Source organism: Mesocricetus auratus, unplaced genomic scaffold (genome assembly GCF_017639785.1).
Source record: "Mesocricetus auratus isolate SY011 unplaced genomic scaffold, BCM_Maur_2.0 Super-Scaffold_100022, whole genome shotgun sequence".
Classification (NCBI taxonomy): Eukaryota; Metazoa; Chordata; class Mammalia; order Rodentia; family Cricetidae; genus Mesocricetus; species Mesocricetus auratus.
Genome location: NW_024429203.1, coordinates 17,552,682 through 17,567,960, shown reverse-complemented (window position 1 = coordinate 17,567,960; position 15,279 = coordinate 17,552,682). Strand labels below are relative to the sequence as shown.

Here is a 15,279-nt window from a genome sequence, read left to right as displayed (position 1 = left end):
TGCCTTCCCCCCACCCCCCCCATTATCCCCTCATTTCCCCAGGGAGGGTGAGGCCCTCCATGGGAGTGTCCATAGTCTGTCATTTCATACAGGGCAGGGCCTAGACCCTCCCCCAAGTGTTCAGGGTGAGAGTGCACCTCACATTGTTGGATGGGAGTCCAAAGTCCGTGTGTATACTCGGGATGAAGCTCTGCTGGGTTCTGCTGCCTCTGGATCCCAGGTTTTGCAGAGATAGCCAATCCCCTATATCAGGCAACCAAGTAAAAACCAGGCTTTGCCTGGACAAACAACAGCAGGCATTTGATACTCTAAAATGAAAGTTGCACCAGGCACCAGCTCTGGGCTTGCCAGATATTAATAAGTATATCAAAGGACTATGAATATTCAATACAATCATGATAAAGAATAAAACTGGATTACTCTCACTTCCAAATTTTAAAACTCAGCAGAAACATACTAACCAAAACAGTGTGGTATGTAAATAAGGGCAGTTAATCAGAGAAATGGAATAACACAGAGAGCACAGAACCAAGGTCCTAGATAAAGGAATAAAGATTACTTGAAGAAGTTCCTAAGACCATCTGCATGGGGGATGGGTAGCCTCTTCAACAAGGAAAAATGAATGGAGACACACAAGAAAACTATATTGGCCTCTTACAGACGCTGTATATCATGTACTCCAAATAGGTCAAATACCCAGAATCAAGATTTAAAATAAAGTGTTTACAAGAAAATACTTTGCTAAGAATTCACAGCACCAAATGTGGAGATGACTTCTATGCAATGATGTGAAAAAACACAGACAGCCATAGAGAAATAGAGGAGTCTCAAAATGGTGATTCATCCTTCATCTTAGTAAACTTTCCATTTAAAAGAGTTAACACCACCATCTTGAGCAGGTTTGTAATTACATGGTCATGTTTCCCAGATGTTTCTATGTTGAGTTAACAGGGGTGAAAAGATATACTCTGGCTATAGGATGTATTATGGAGATATTTTATTTATACATGTATATAATGTACATGCACAAATACATTTTAAAAAGATAATTGGGTGAGTTAAGGGTTTATATTTCCGTCTCCTCAAGAGGAATTATTTTACCTAAAGAGAAACTTGTATAAAAATTTGAGTATCTAGAGAGCTATAGTCATACAAACAACTCAACACCTTTTTATATCAAATGCTATTCTTTTGTGAGGGGGTAAGTATACTTCTACCCTATTTATAAGCAAGTAGGTTAAACATTTTAAGTCACATTAAAACCACTGGGAACTCATTCCCCATCTGCATTATCTTGCCCAGCCTTGATACAGGGGGAGGAGATTGGTCCTATCTCAATGTGACATGCCATGTTTTGTTCAAGTCTACGGGAAGCCTGATCCTTTCTGAATGGAGACAGAGGAGGAGCTTTAGGGGAAGAGGAGTACATGGGGGCCAGGGCGGAAGAACTAGGGGAGAAAAGGCAAGGGAAACTATAGTCAGTATATAAAATAAAGGAGAAAATTGTTATTTAAAAATAAAATTAAGAAAGACACATTGTCCATCTAGTGGCAATGTGGGGATCATAAAGTTATTTTCTCTGATGTTGGAGAATACTGAAAGTTGTAATCACAAAATATCATCTTCAGTAAGATTTCTAGAATATATCAGGAATTAACTCTTTTTTGGGGGGGTTGTTTTTGGAGACAGGATTTCTCTGTATTGCGTTAGAGCCTGTCCTGGAACTCACTCTATAGACCAGGTTCACCTGCCTCTGCCTCCCAATTGCTGGGATTAAAGGTGTATACCACCAATGCCTGGCTGAGGAATTAACTCTTAACTACATTCTCTCCCTAGAATCAATGTATCTAAAACCCTGGAATTCCAAATTTCTCTTCAGTACTAACTGATTAACGAAGACAAGGACTTTCTGAAGTTTTGCTAAAGCTTACATTTCTTGAATCCCCCACGTATGAACATCATTCTTAGTATGAGATGCTACAACATGCCATTTCTTTTCTATCTTATGAGATCCAGGAACTCAAGTGGAAGTGTTTAGGAGAATTTTAAGAACTACAGTGGCCCCAAAAGTTGTAGGATCACCTCTTTTTGAACAAGATTTGTGCTCTATAATGTTCATGATTTTCTCTGTTCACCTCTTCTTGGACAAGACTTATACTGTAGTATGTTCATGGTTTTCTCTGTGATTTGGGGCAGTAAATAAATAATTATCTTCATTTCTGGCTATACCAGAGATAAATCTGTATCTATGGCCAGCATTAAGTGGCCAAGGTCTCTGTTCCCCATTTCATTTGTGTGGGGAGCACTCTAGTGAAGGAAGAGATTACACGACAGAATAATGCTCCTATCTCCATTTATTCTCATTTACCATTTTTCCTACAAATTTCAGGTTAACCTTCTTTAATTGTCTTATTGCTATGATTTTAAGTACTATATTAAACAGGCATGGAGAGAGTGGGTATCATGGTCTTGTTCCTAATTTGAGTGGATATGATTTGGGCTTTCTGTAAATTTCCTTTATCATGCTGAGGTATGTACATTATTTCCCTAGTCTCTCTAGTACTTTTAGAATGAAGAGAGAGGATTTTATCAAAGGTCTTCTCTACATTGTATTAGACAACAATGATTATCTGGTTTGCTTTGCTTTACTCTTAGTCTGTTTGCATTGTGTGGTGCATTATGATTATCAATTAATATACATTGAACCAACCCTGAATCTCTGAGATGAAGCCAACTTGACCATATTGGATAAATTTTGATGTGTTCTTGAATTCAGTTTTATTGAATTTTATGGAGAATTTTTATGTATGTTCATGAATAATATTGTTATATACTATTCCATTTCTTGAGCCTTTGTGTAATTTTGATAACAGGAAATAATGTGACTTCATAAAAAGGATTAGAAAAGTTCCATGAATTTTTTGGGAATAATTTGAAGAGAATTAGTGTTAGAGTTTCTTTTATTGTATGGTGAACTTGTACACTGATTTTGCCTGGTTCTGGCCCATTTAAGTTGGGACATTTTTAATTACCACTTCTATCTAAGCACAAATTTTGGTTGACTTTAGGTTGTTTATTTGATAATAAGTGTGGGCATAAAAGATGGTCTAATCACTTTTTGAAGTAGCCAATGTTACTATAACATTGTGAAATAATCTATTAGCTACATAAATGGGCATGAATAGAATTAGCACATGATATTGCAATTATGCATAAATGTATACTAAGGAGTTGAACATATAGGAACACAAATAGAGAGTGTTTACAAGTTTATTATTCTAATGTATAAAGAGTAGAATTAACCAAACTAAGCATCAGTTAATGAATGAATAAACAAATTTTCTTATAATCATGTACAAGAATTTTATTCTTGCTTTAAAACAATAAGTGCCGAACTACTGTTCCGGTTGAATGAACTTTGAAAATGCATTGCTACAATAATGAGTAAATCCAACAAGTATCATCTAAATGTATTGACTATCTACAGTAAGAAAATACATTGAAATAATTAAAACAATATTAAGATTTATTTTTGCTACAGGTGGGTAGATGATTGGAGTAGATCACAATTAATAGATCAGACATCCTGGAACTTAGAAGCTTTTTTAAGGCAAAGGACACAGTCAATATAACAAAAAGACAGCCCACAGAATGGGAAAAGGTATTCACTAACCCCATATCTGACAGAGGGCTGATCTCCAAATTTTACAAAGAAATCAAGAAGCAAATATCCAAAACACCAAAAGATCCAATTGAAAAGTGGGGTCTGACCAAGACCCCCTGAATGTGGGTGTCAGTGAGGAGGCCTAGGTAATCTATTGGGCCTTGGGTAGTAGATCAGTATTTATCCTGGGTATACAAATGGACTTTGGGCACCCATCCAACAATGAGAGATGCACTCTCACCCTGGACTCCCAGGGGAGGGTCTAGGCCCAGCCCTGGATGAAATGACAGACTATGGACACCCCCATGGAGGGCCTCACCCTCCCTGGGGAAAAGAAGGGATATTGGGGGGGGGTTGGTGAGAGGAGGGGAGGGAAAGGGAGAGTGACCTGGAATTGACATGTGAAGCAATCTTGTTCTAATTTATATTTAAATTTAAAAATAAAATTAAAAAAAGAAAAGAGTCGGGCGGTGGTGGCGCACGCCTTTAATCCCAGCACTCGGGAGGCAGAGGCAGGCGGATCTCTGTGAGTTCGAGGCCGGGCTGGACCGATAGCCTCCGAAACAATACAGAGAAACCCTGTCTCATAAAAACCAAAAAAAAAAAAAGAAAGAAAATTGAGGTACATAACTAAATAGAGAATTCTCAATAGAGGAGTCTAAAATGACAGAGAGACCCTTAAGAAAGTGTTCAACATCCATAGACATCAGCCAAATGCATATCAAATAACTCTGAAATACCATCTTTCTCCTGTCAGAATGGCTAAAATAAAAAACACCAATGACAGTTTTATTCTGGAGAGGATATGGAAAAAGGGAACACTTCTCCACTGCTGGTTGGAGTCCCAACTCCTACACCATTCTTGGAAACCCGCATGGAGATTCCTCAGGAAAATGGAAATCGGTCTGTCATAAGACCCAGCAATTCCACGCTTAGGCATATACCCAAAAGATGCACATTCATACAACAAGAACATCTGTTCAACTATAATCATAGCAGCGTTATTTGTAATAGCCAAAACCTGGAAGCAACCTAGATGCCCATCGACTGAAGTGTGGGTAGAGAAAATGTGGTATATCTACACAATGGAGTACTTTTCAGTAGGAAGAAACAATGGAATCTTGAAATTTGTAGGCAAATGGACAGCACTAGAAGAAACTATCCTGAGTGAGGTAACCCAGTTACAAAAAGACAAACATGGTAAGTGCTAACTCATATATGGATTTTAGACATGAATCAGGAAAGTGACAGCCTACAATCCCACTGTCAGAGAGTCTGGGAAGCAAAACCTTCATACAATGACAGACAGAAACAGAGGCAGACACCCACAGGTAAACACTGAACTGAATTCCTGGAACCCAGTGACAGAGAGGGAGGAGTGATGAGCAAAGGGGTAAAGACTGTCCTGGTTTAACCAACAGAAACAGCTTGCCTGAACAAGGCAGAGCTCTTGGAACCCAGACTGGTGGCTGGGAGGCCAGCATGAGACTGATCCACAGTACCTGAATGTGGGTGTCAGTGAAGAGGCCTAGGCAATCTATGGGGTCTTGGTAGTACATCAGTATTTATTCCTGGCATATAAATGGACTTTGAGTGTCCATTCCCACAATGAGGGATTCTCTCTCAGCCTGGACTCTTGGGGGAGGACCTAGGCCCTCCCCTGAATAAAATGATAGACTCTGGAGATATTCCATGGAGGGGGGGTCACCCTCCCTGGGTAAGGGAGTGGGGATTGTGTGGAGGGTTGTGGGGCCTGCTGGGGTGGTGGAGGAGGGGAGTAAGAGGAAGCTAGGATTGACATATTAAGCAAGCTTCTTTCAAATTTAAATTAAAAAAGAAAAACAAAAAAACCAGATAAACAGAAAAAACAACAACAAAAAGAATAATACAAAATAAAGAGACTGCTGCAACAACTCTAGACACAGGTGTCTCCCACAGACAAACCATAATAAAGAATCAAATCTGGACTACATACTTATGTTAATATTTTCTAAATAGTAACAAAACATATGCAAAAGGAATATTAAATAACAAAAATGCTTGAAAATTGGGACCATTCTGTACTTCTAGAGTTTTCATTAGCTGTTAATTACCAATAAATAAAATCTGTCACATTGGAAGTTGAAAAAGTTATATTGCTTTCCAATAGAAGATATACAGAAAGAACAGAATCAGATGTTTTAATACAAAAGATATACATTCGAAATGAGAAACCCACAGACAGTGGTACCTGATATATTAATGTTACTTCATTTGGAAGATCTGCTTTGATGTCTAAAGAATATGTTAGAAAGAATATTAGAAGCATAAAGAATATGTAGTGATTTGGGCAGCAATAGAGAATTCCTTTTTGTGGCAGATTTTTTAATAAGAAACAATAGATAATGATGGAAATGATAAAAAATGAAGAAGACAAACTCAGAAAATATTAATATCAAATCTACAGTATTTAAATTTCTTTTATAATTGAAAAGGGTACAGATAAGTTTTTGTGATTACACCAGGGATTTTTGCCTGTTCAAAAACTAAACCACCAGCAACAAAAACGAAATAAATTTAACAAAAAATAGAAATAATAACAAAAGTACAAAATTTTCTAGGAGAGATAAAGGTAAAGTCTTTTGCAGACCTATTGCCCATAAAGAGAACCTATCTGTGTTCCCCAAATAAAAGGCATAAAGACATTCAAGTGCAATCAACAGATCCTGGTGGTCAAGGTTTCTTTAAGGGCAACTTTAATATCTTTGTTCCTCAAGCTGCAGATTAAGGGACTCATCATGGGAACTACGTTGGTATAACAGACAGAAGAGATTTTCCCGTCATTCATAGACCCAACTGAGGAGGGTTTGAAATACACAAGTGCACCTGAATCAGAGAACAGAGAAACAACAATGATGTGGGAGCTGCAGGTGTTGAAGGCTTTGTATCTGCCCTCAGAGGAGCAGATGTGCAAGATGCTGGAAAGGAAGAAACCATAGGAGATAAAGACAGTTAATGAATAAATAATGATGTTGATGCCCTCAAGAACAAAAATTATGAGAGCTCTTGGACCCCAGACCGACATCTGGGAGGCCAACATGGGACTGATCCAGACCCCCTGAATGTAAGAGTCAGTGAGGAGGCCTGGGCAACCTATGGGGTCCTGAGCAGTGGATCAGTGTTTATCCCTGGAATACTAACAGACATCGTGTGTCCATAACACAAAGAAGGATGTTCTCTCATCCTGGACTCTTAGGGGAGTGCCTGGACCCTACCCTGAATGAAATGACAGACTAGGTATCCCCTATGTGGAAGGAATTGGCAATAGGGTGGGAGGATGGGGGAGATGGTGGGGAGGTGCGGGAGCAGGGGAGGGAGAGGGAACTGGGATTGACATGTAAAACAAGCTATTTAAAATTAAAATAATAAAAAAATTAAAAAAGAACAAAAATTACAAATTCATAGACATATGTGCTCATGTAGGAGAGCTGGAGCAAAGGAGGAATATCACAGAAGTAGTGGTTGATGTTGTTGGCACCACAGGTCAGTCTCAGCACGCATGCAGTGTGAGCCACAGCATTAGAAAATGCAATAATGTAGGAACCAAGTATAAGATTCAAGCATAATTCAGGAGACATGATAACATTATACAACAGTGGATTACAGATGGCAATGTAGCGACCATAGATCATTGAAGCCAGTATATAACATTCAGAAATAGCAAAGAAGGAAAAGAAATACACTTGAGTCATGCATTCCGTGTAAGAAATTATATTCTTCCTTAATATAAAATTCATCAGCATTTGGGAAGTGAATATAGAACTATAGGAGAGGTCTATAAATGACAAGTTAAAGAGAAAGAAATACATGGGGGTGTGGAGGTTAGAATTCAGCAGTGTCAGAATCATCAAACACAAATTTCCCAATGTAGCAACAAGATAAATTGCTAAAAACACAAAAAACAAGGGTAGTTGAAGATCAAGCTTTTCTATTAATCCTACCAGAATGAATCAGCCACCAAAGAGACATTAACTGAGTCCATCTTCTATAGGGAAATCTGTGGACACAGAATATAGACTATTATTAGAGGATGGTGCACTCTAGTCATGTGTCCTTAGCACCTGTAATTTGATGGTTAGGAAGGTTTCTTCTAGCACAGACCTACTAAATAGAATTGGCTGGTATAGTCACAATCAATTTATCTTAAGCCAGAAAGCAATTGGTATCAAAATACATTACCATTTATGAAAAATATCACAAGATGAAGAAAAATAATATACTAAGAAGGATTCAACCTTCTTCCATCTCCTGTATTCCTTCACTATAGCCCTCCCTACAATTGTAAAATTGTACTCAGATACCTTCAGCATTGCAGTGCTGGTTCCCTCTGTAGATTCAACTTTCCTGTAGTATAAATGAAAAACGTGTGCCTAATCTAAAACTAAAAGAAAAATAGAGAGTCATTCAGAGAATGTTTCCAACCCCCTTTCAGAAAGTCATAAATCTGGAAGGCTTCAGTTTTGACCACATGGGAGAACCTCAACAGAGATGCTGCAGCTCCAGGGGTCAACCCCACCTAACACACTCTGATCCCTCTGAAGACTTTTATGTGCCGGTTTCACTTGAGTCTCATTTTTCCCAGGAAAAGGGAGACCCTTGCTGAAGCACATCATATACTATGAGATATAAAGGGTCTACGTTCAGATGGAGGGGCAGTGGGGGAGGATCTCAGAAGAGTTGGGGAACAGGAAACAGCAAACAGAATATAGTGTATTAACAATCTCTTCAGTAAAATAAAAGTAAAAATAGTGTTTATTCATTTAAAAAAGACAAAGTAAAGAAGGAGGGCTCTTAGTAAACCTGGAATTCAGAGCTCATGATTTCCAGTCTAAACCTTAGAGCAGTCTTATTTTCCTGAATATTTTTCAGATTCAAAAGTTTAAGATCTTTCAATTTAAAGAAAACATACTCCAGATAATTTTCCTGGACCAACTTCTAAACTGCAGAACATTTTTGTAATTAATACTTTGAGTCTTTTCTGAAGGCAGAGAAACACCTTATAGTTACAGGATGTGTGTCATTATAAGCAGGACATAACAATGTCTAGTCTCATCTGCAGAGTAGAATTTATATTGAACAGGGAACTGAGGAAATTGTATTACACCCTGGATCATGATCCTAATTTCCTGAAGGACCCACAATTATACTCATCCTTTCCATTCACTCTATAGAGGGTCCAACCCCAGTAAAGAGAGAGATAGACTCTAGCCTCTACAATTATTTTGAGATCTGAAGGGAAATCTGAGTTTGGGGTTCTTGATATTTTGTTTCCTGCAGTAATTTTGTTACCTGTGGTAATTATTACCACTGGTCTTGTTTCTGACCTATTAAATTCTGTGTCAGATTGTTGTAGAATTGTAGGAAGATACCTTAAGTGCTGTGCTGCCAGCACTTAATACATTTCTGAACAAAATTGTTCTAGGAGACATGCTAACCTGGAAGGAAGAAATCTCAAAGGATCCCAATCCCGATGAAGTGCTGAAGACAAATGAAAAATGCTGGGAATGCTATAAATAGTCTTTTCAAAGAGAATAAACCTACTCCAAGTAGGTATGTTGCTCATATTCCAGTTGGCGACCCTGCACCTATGCACGCATTGCCAGTGCTATTGGATTCAATAGGTTAAGAAAAATAAAAGGATATGCTTTTTGAAGAGGGACCTTTTTAGTGGGAGGGATAAGCTAGAAGGTGAGACTCAAGATGCATTGCACACATTTATAAATTTTTCAAAAGATAAATTGATGACATTATACACTTTAAAAGAAATTCTCAGGTATAAAGGTGATATACCTACAGTATTTTTCTTTCTGTTAAAACAGGTTTTCCTAAATACATTTCATGAATTAAGAGTTTGTACAATCTTGCATGTATTATGAAAACAAAGATATGGATTGATTTTTCCAACTTGTGATTAAGATGATTATTTTATCCACAGAGTCTAGAGATTAGAATAATCACAGTTATGGTCCCAAATGAACCTGGAAGCTGTTCTGGATCTTAATAAGCCTGAGCACTTGCTAGCTTGTGTCTCCCTGGTGTCACTGTATGTGACCACGGTGTTTAACACCAACAAAGGTGATTTTCCCTGGAAATCCATCTTAAGGACCCAAAGTGACACAAATGGGAACACACATACTGCTCGCTCATTCAGTCCCCTTAGAAGCCCAGCCTTCTCTTTCAGAACTACAAGCTGGAAAACCCTCTTGAAGGATCAGCTTTCCATCCCTTGGCAATCCACATCAGCAATTCTGAAGGCTTTGGAGGCTGATCCTAATGACCACTTAAAACTCTCAGACTGGGTTTGTAGTTCAGTGCAAAAGAATTTGCCAGCTTGTGAAAATTCCCGAGTTTACTCTCTAACCCTAGATCGGGTGGGAGGCTTGGGATACCTCCTTAGTTTCCCTGGAGACCATCTCCCTGATATCAGTTTGGTATTTTTGATACAACTTACATGAGTCACACAAATCTATCAAATAATGAGCTATTTTCTCCACCAGCTATTTTGAACTATTGGAAAAATCTGACAACTTTAGAATGACTCAGATCTGTGTAGCTGCACAGAGGTAACAGCTAACCAAAGAGGAGAAAAACAGCAAGAACTAGGAAGGACTCTTCCTGGGGGCAGGTAGAGGAGCCTGGAACAGGAGGCTAAGAATTTCTACTGACAGCTGCAGGAAGCTTAGAGCAGGAGACTCACCCAGGAGCAGCTCAGCTGAAGGATGATGGTCTCTGTCTGGCAGCAGAGATCACAGGCTGGCAGTGGCCACTGCAGGAGGCTGAGAGGAGAGAGAGGAGGACAAGATCCTTTACAATGAAACATTGATTTCCTGATTCCAAACTCAGAACATATTTATCTCAATGAATGTTTCACCCTCTCCTGATCCTTCCAGGGTTGACTAAAGTCACAGTCTTAATGTGGATGCAGCTATAGAGCTAAAAGGCATGTCAGTTAATACCAGTTCAATGCCAGGCAGGGAGCACGGTGAGTCTGCAAGCCACAGAATGACTGTTACAGCTTCAGGGAAAAGGAGAATCTGTGCTTCAAGCCTTCAAGCCGTGAAAAGTGATTGCAGTCTGGAATGAAGGAAAATAGTTACGTAATCCGTAGGCACTCTGTCTAAGACCTTTCAGTTCCAGATGTTTACCAAAGGCACAGTTTCAATCTCTCAGATGTCTATAGAGAGGGTTTATAGGCTGCAATGGATCAGGGTGTGTGGAGAATGAAAGCTCCATTTCTTTAGGACAAACATTAAACTGAGAAGAAAAAAACACAACAAAAACCTATTTTGTGAGCTACAGAAAGAGTGAAAAGGAGAGGAAGGGAGAGAGAGGAAGAGAGAGAGAGAGAGAGAGAGAGAGAGAGAGAGAGAGAGAGAGAGAGAGAGAGAGAGAGAGAGAGAGAGAGAGAGAGCAGAAATAGAGATAATTAACTATTAACCTAGAAAAATCTTCAGGCATCACATGCCAAGATGAGTTTCTATCAATACCAACCCCAGATTTCTCCCAAAATGCATGTACATTCTTGTGATGTTGGCTAGCATAAGAGGCTCTTACCCTTTAGATGTAAGCTAGGAGTCTCCTTGGAGAGTGTAGTTTTCATCTACTACCTCAGGTCCCCTCTGCTCATAGCAGCTGTAAATGAAAATGAAAGCTGCTATAGTCAAATTTCTAGTAAGATCCTTCCCCTTTGTGGGACCAGATATAAAGTTACAATTGTATGAGGAGGGATGGACTGAAATTTCTCGATAAAGTGTTGAATTTATGCTTGTGTCTTGATTAGTGTTTTGTTTAAAATGTAGAGCAATGGCTAGTTTTTCCCCTGCATGGTCCAACAAGAGAAAAAATTGGAGACAGTCAAAGGCACAGGATTTGTTTCTCGAGGTCGAATGTTGCAACTGTACTATCTAAAAATTATATAAACACTGTTTTAACAAGCTTGCTCAATAAGAGCATCCTCTCTGCTACATCTGACTAACAGGAAAATTCTGAGCATTGCTTTGGTCTATAGGTTATACCTGGAGACAGACACACATTTCTGCTACCAAATATGTTTCCTCTGAATTTGTGTGTCCTTGAATGTATAAAATTAGTAAAAATGTATAATAATCTCCTGAACTATTTTAGAGTATAATATACCAAAATGCATATGAATCTTACACACCTTTATGCAAATGTATAATAAATCCCAATGTCCTCACAGTTTCTCTTTTATGAATAAAGGAATTTTTTTCACTTGCCAAACTGGTTGTTAAAGAGAATGTGTCTGTGTAGTAATAATTTCCTGTGTTGTTCCCCATCGACTCTGTAACTGATTTCTGTTGCCTGCAGTACCTGGGTAGCAATCTTATCCTGTGTTGTTCCCCTCCACACTGTAACTGATCTCTGATGTCTGCAGTATATGTGTAGCAAAGTCAGATGCTGGAAAGGCTGGAAGAACTCATTCTCTGGTCTGATGGAATCAAAGCCTGGGCATGAAGTCGGCTACAGAGAAGATGTGAAGGTTTTCTTTAAGGACAGTGAATCAAATAGCACATCTAGGATGCTGCTATCTGTAGGATAATTATATTTTACCAAAAGTTTATAGACTCTTACACTTACTAAAACATCAATTAATTTTATTTACATGCTCATTTATGCTATGTTTAAACAGAAAGAGATTGACCCATTTCCTCTAAGATATTCAGTAAATTAAATAATCATGGATTGTATGGAGAAACATGCAATCCATTCTTTACCAACATACCTGGCAGTGAAACTTAATGGAGCAGAACAGTGCCCTGGATTTCTTCTTTTTAAATAAAATTATTTATTTAAATGGCCAACAACAGTTTCTCCTGCCTCCAGTCCTCCAAGACACCCTCCCCTCCCTCCAACTCTGTGTTTCCACCACTGAACCCACTTCCCTGTTTCTGTTAAGGAATGGTAAGTCTCCCTGAGTATCAACAAAATATGTCATATCAATTTTCAATAAGACTAAGCACTGACCATGTGTTAAGACTGAAGAAGGTGACCCCATGTGAGGAGTAAGACCCCAATACCCAGTAAATGCGTCAGTGACAGCTCTTGCTTCTGCTGTTAGGAGTTCCACAAGAAGATCAAGCTACCTTGTTGTGAAACAATATTTTAAGGTATACTGCACTTGTTTATGTCACAGTCTATTACTTTAACTGTGTAAAGATGTCTTACATTTCTCTAATTATGAAAAGCTGGTTTGCCTTGTCTGCCTAAAGCACTTGATTGGTCTGTTAAAGAGCAGAATGGTCAATGTTTGGGCAGAGAAATATTTAGGCAGGACTGGCAGGCAAAGAGAAAATACAAGGAATCTTTGCTGGGGAAAAAAGAAGAGAGGGGGAGGAGACATAGACTGTAGGGATCAGCCAAATGACAGACATATAGACATGGAAAAAACAGGAAAATAATATATACAAAAGTAAATGAAGGTAAACAGCCCTGAGGCAAAACATAGATAAACAGAAATGGGATAATTTAAATTAAAAAGCTTTCTAGAAATAAGCTAAGCTAAGGCCAGATATTCATAAGTAAGAAAAAGTCTGGAGTTTTGATTTGGGAGCTGGCTGGGTGACCAAAAGAAAAAACCTGCTGTTACACAACTGTAAAATATATGCAGAGTGCCTACCTAGGTCAGTCATGTGCAGGCTCCCTGGTTGTCAGTTAACTATCTGGAAGCTCTTATGAGCACAGTTTAGTTGACTCTGTGAGTTTTCTTTGCTGTCCTCGACTCTGACTTCTACAACCCTTCCTCCCCCTCTTCTTCAGGATTCCCTAGCTCTACCTAATGTTTGACTCTGGGTCTGCATCTGTTTCCATCAGTTGCTGAATGAGGCCCCTCTGATAACTAGGTCACACACAAATATACGAGCATTGCAAAATATCATTATTTCATTACATTATTATTTTCCCCTCCAGTCATGTTTGGTTCTTACCTATGTTTCTGGGGTCATTCAGTCTGTGGTTCCTGGTGTTCCCAGCAGTGTCAAGTGTGATTTAGTCTCTTGTGGCATGGGTCTCAGACTAGACAAGACATTGATTGGGCACTCCCTCCATCACTAGGTCACCTTACTCCTGCACATCCCATACACAGGACAGACTTCAAGTCAAAGATTATGTGGCAGGGTTGGTTTCCCACTCCTTCCATTGAAAATTTTACCTGGTCATAGGAGGTGTCCAATACAGGGTACTTATCTTCTATTGCTAGGAGTCTGGACTCATCCTTATAGATTACTGGGAGATTCCCTTGTGCCATGTTTTTGTCTGACTCTGAAACCCACATTCCAGTAGTCTCTTTCATTACTGTCCTCTGATATCCAACAACCTGATCCCTATGTTCCCATATCCACCTGCCCATAGTCCAATCATGATCTAACTTCTATTCCCTCTTCCCAATGAGATCCAGATATGCCCCCTTTAATCCTTCCTCTTTACCTAGTCTCTCTGGGTTTGTGGATTAGGGCATAGTTATCCTTTATTTTACAGCTAATATCTACTCATAAGTGAGTATATACCATGTTTGCATGTTTGTCTTTTTGTATCTGGTTTCCCTTACTCATGTTGATTTTTTTTAAATTCCTTATATTGCCATCAAATTTGTTGGCACCCTTGTTTTAAACAACTGAGTAATACTACATTGTGCAAATATATCACATTTTCAGCGTCCATTCCTTGGTTTAGTGACATCTAGGTTGTGTTCATACTCTGGCTATTACAAATAAAGCTGCTATAAACACAGTTGAGCAAGCATCCTTGTGGTATGATTGAGCATCCTTTGAGTTTTATGCCCAAAAGTGCTATAGTTGGATCTTGTAGTAGATAGACTCTGGGTTTTCTGAGAAACCACCAGACTGACTACCAAACTGGCTACACAAGCTTGCACTCCCATCAGCAAAAGGGAATCTTCCCCCTGATTCACATCCTCTCCAGAATGAGCTGTAGCTTGTATATTTGATCTTAGCCATTTGACAAATGTAAGATGGAATCTCAGAGTTGTTTTTATTTACCATTCCCTGATCATTAAGGATGTTGAACATGTCCTTAAGTATTTCTTGGCCATTTATGATTCTTCTGTTGAGAATTCTGTGTTTAGAACTGTACTCCACTTTTAATTGGATTATTTTGTTTACTGATATCTAACTTCTTGTTTTTTGAGACATGATTTCCTGTAGCTATCGCCACAGTTACCCTAATACCCAAACGAAACAAAAATATAACAATAATTCTCTATGTTTTGAGTTTTTAAATTGTGTTTTAAGGTACATTGTATCATAGGAATACATTTTTACGATTGTAATTTGTTTCTAATTTTATTATTGTAATTTTAAATAGCTTGTTTTACATGTCAATCCCAGTTCCCTCTCCCTCCCCTCCTCCTGCATACCCCCTCCATCCCCCCCAAGCCTCCTACCCTATTGCCATTTCCTTCCACATAGGGGATATCTAGAGTCTGTCATTTCACTCAGGGCAGGGTCCAGGCACTCCCCTAAGAGTCCAGGCTGAGAGAGCGTCCCTCTTTGTGTTATGGACACACGATGTCTGTTTGTATGCCAGGGATAAACACTGAT

At 38.9% G+C, this 15,279-nt stretch overlaps 1 protein-coding gene and 1 pseudogene across 2 annotated transcripts in view; both read right to left on the bottom strand.

Annotated features, from left to right (window-relative positions):
* The window catches only part of LOC101840084 (von Willebrand factor A domain-containing protein 5A), a 43,698-nt gene extending 33,222 nt beyond the window's left edge, over positions 1 to 10,476 (bottom strand). For both annotated transcript variants that reach the window (XM_040730013.1, XM_040730015.1), the window contains exons 1-2: positions 10,401 to 10,476; positions 7,645 to 7,700 (exon numbers count right to left, since the gene is read on the bottom strand). The gene's annotated coding sequence lies outside the window, so the exon portion shown is untranslated. The remainder of the gene's footprint in view (positions 1 to 7,644; positions 7,701 to 10,400) is intronic.
* Positions 6,360 to 7,687, bottom strand: LOC101837405 (annotated as a pseudogene).
* Positions 10,477 to 15,279: the final 4,803 nt, after the last annotated feature.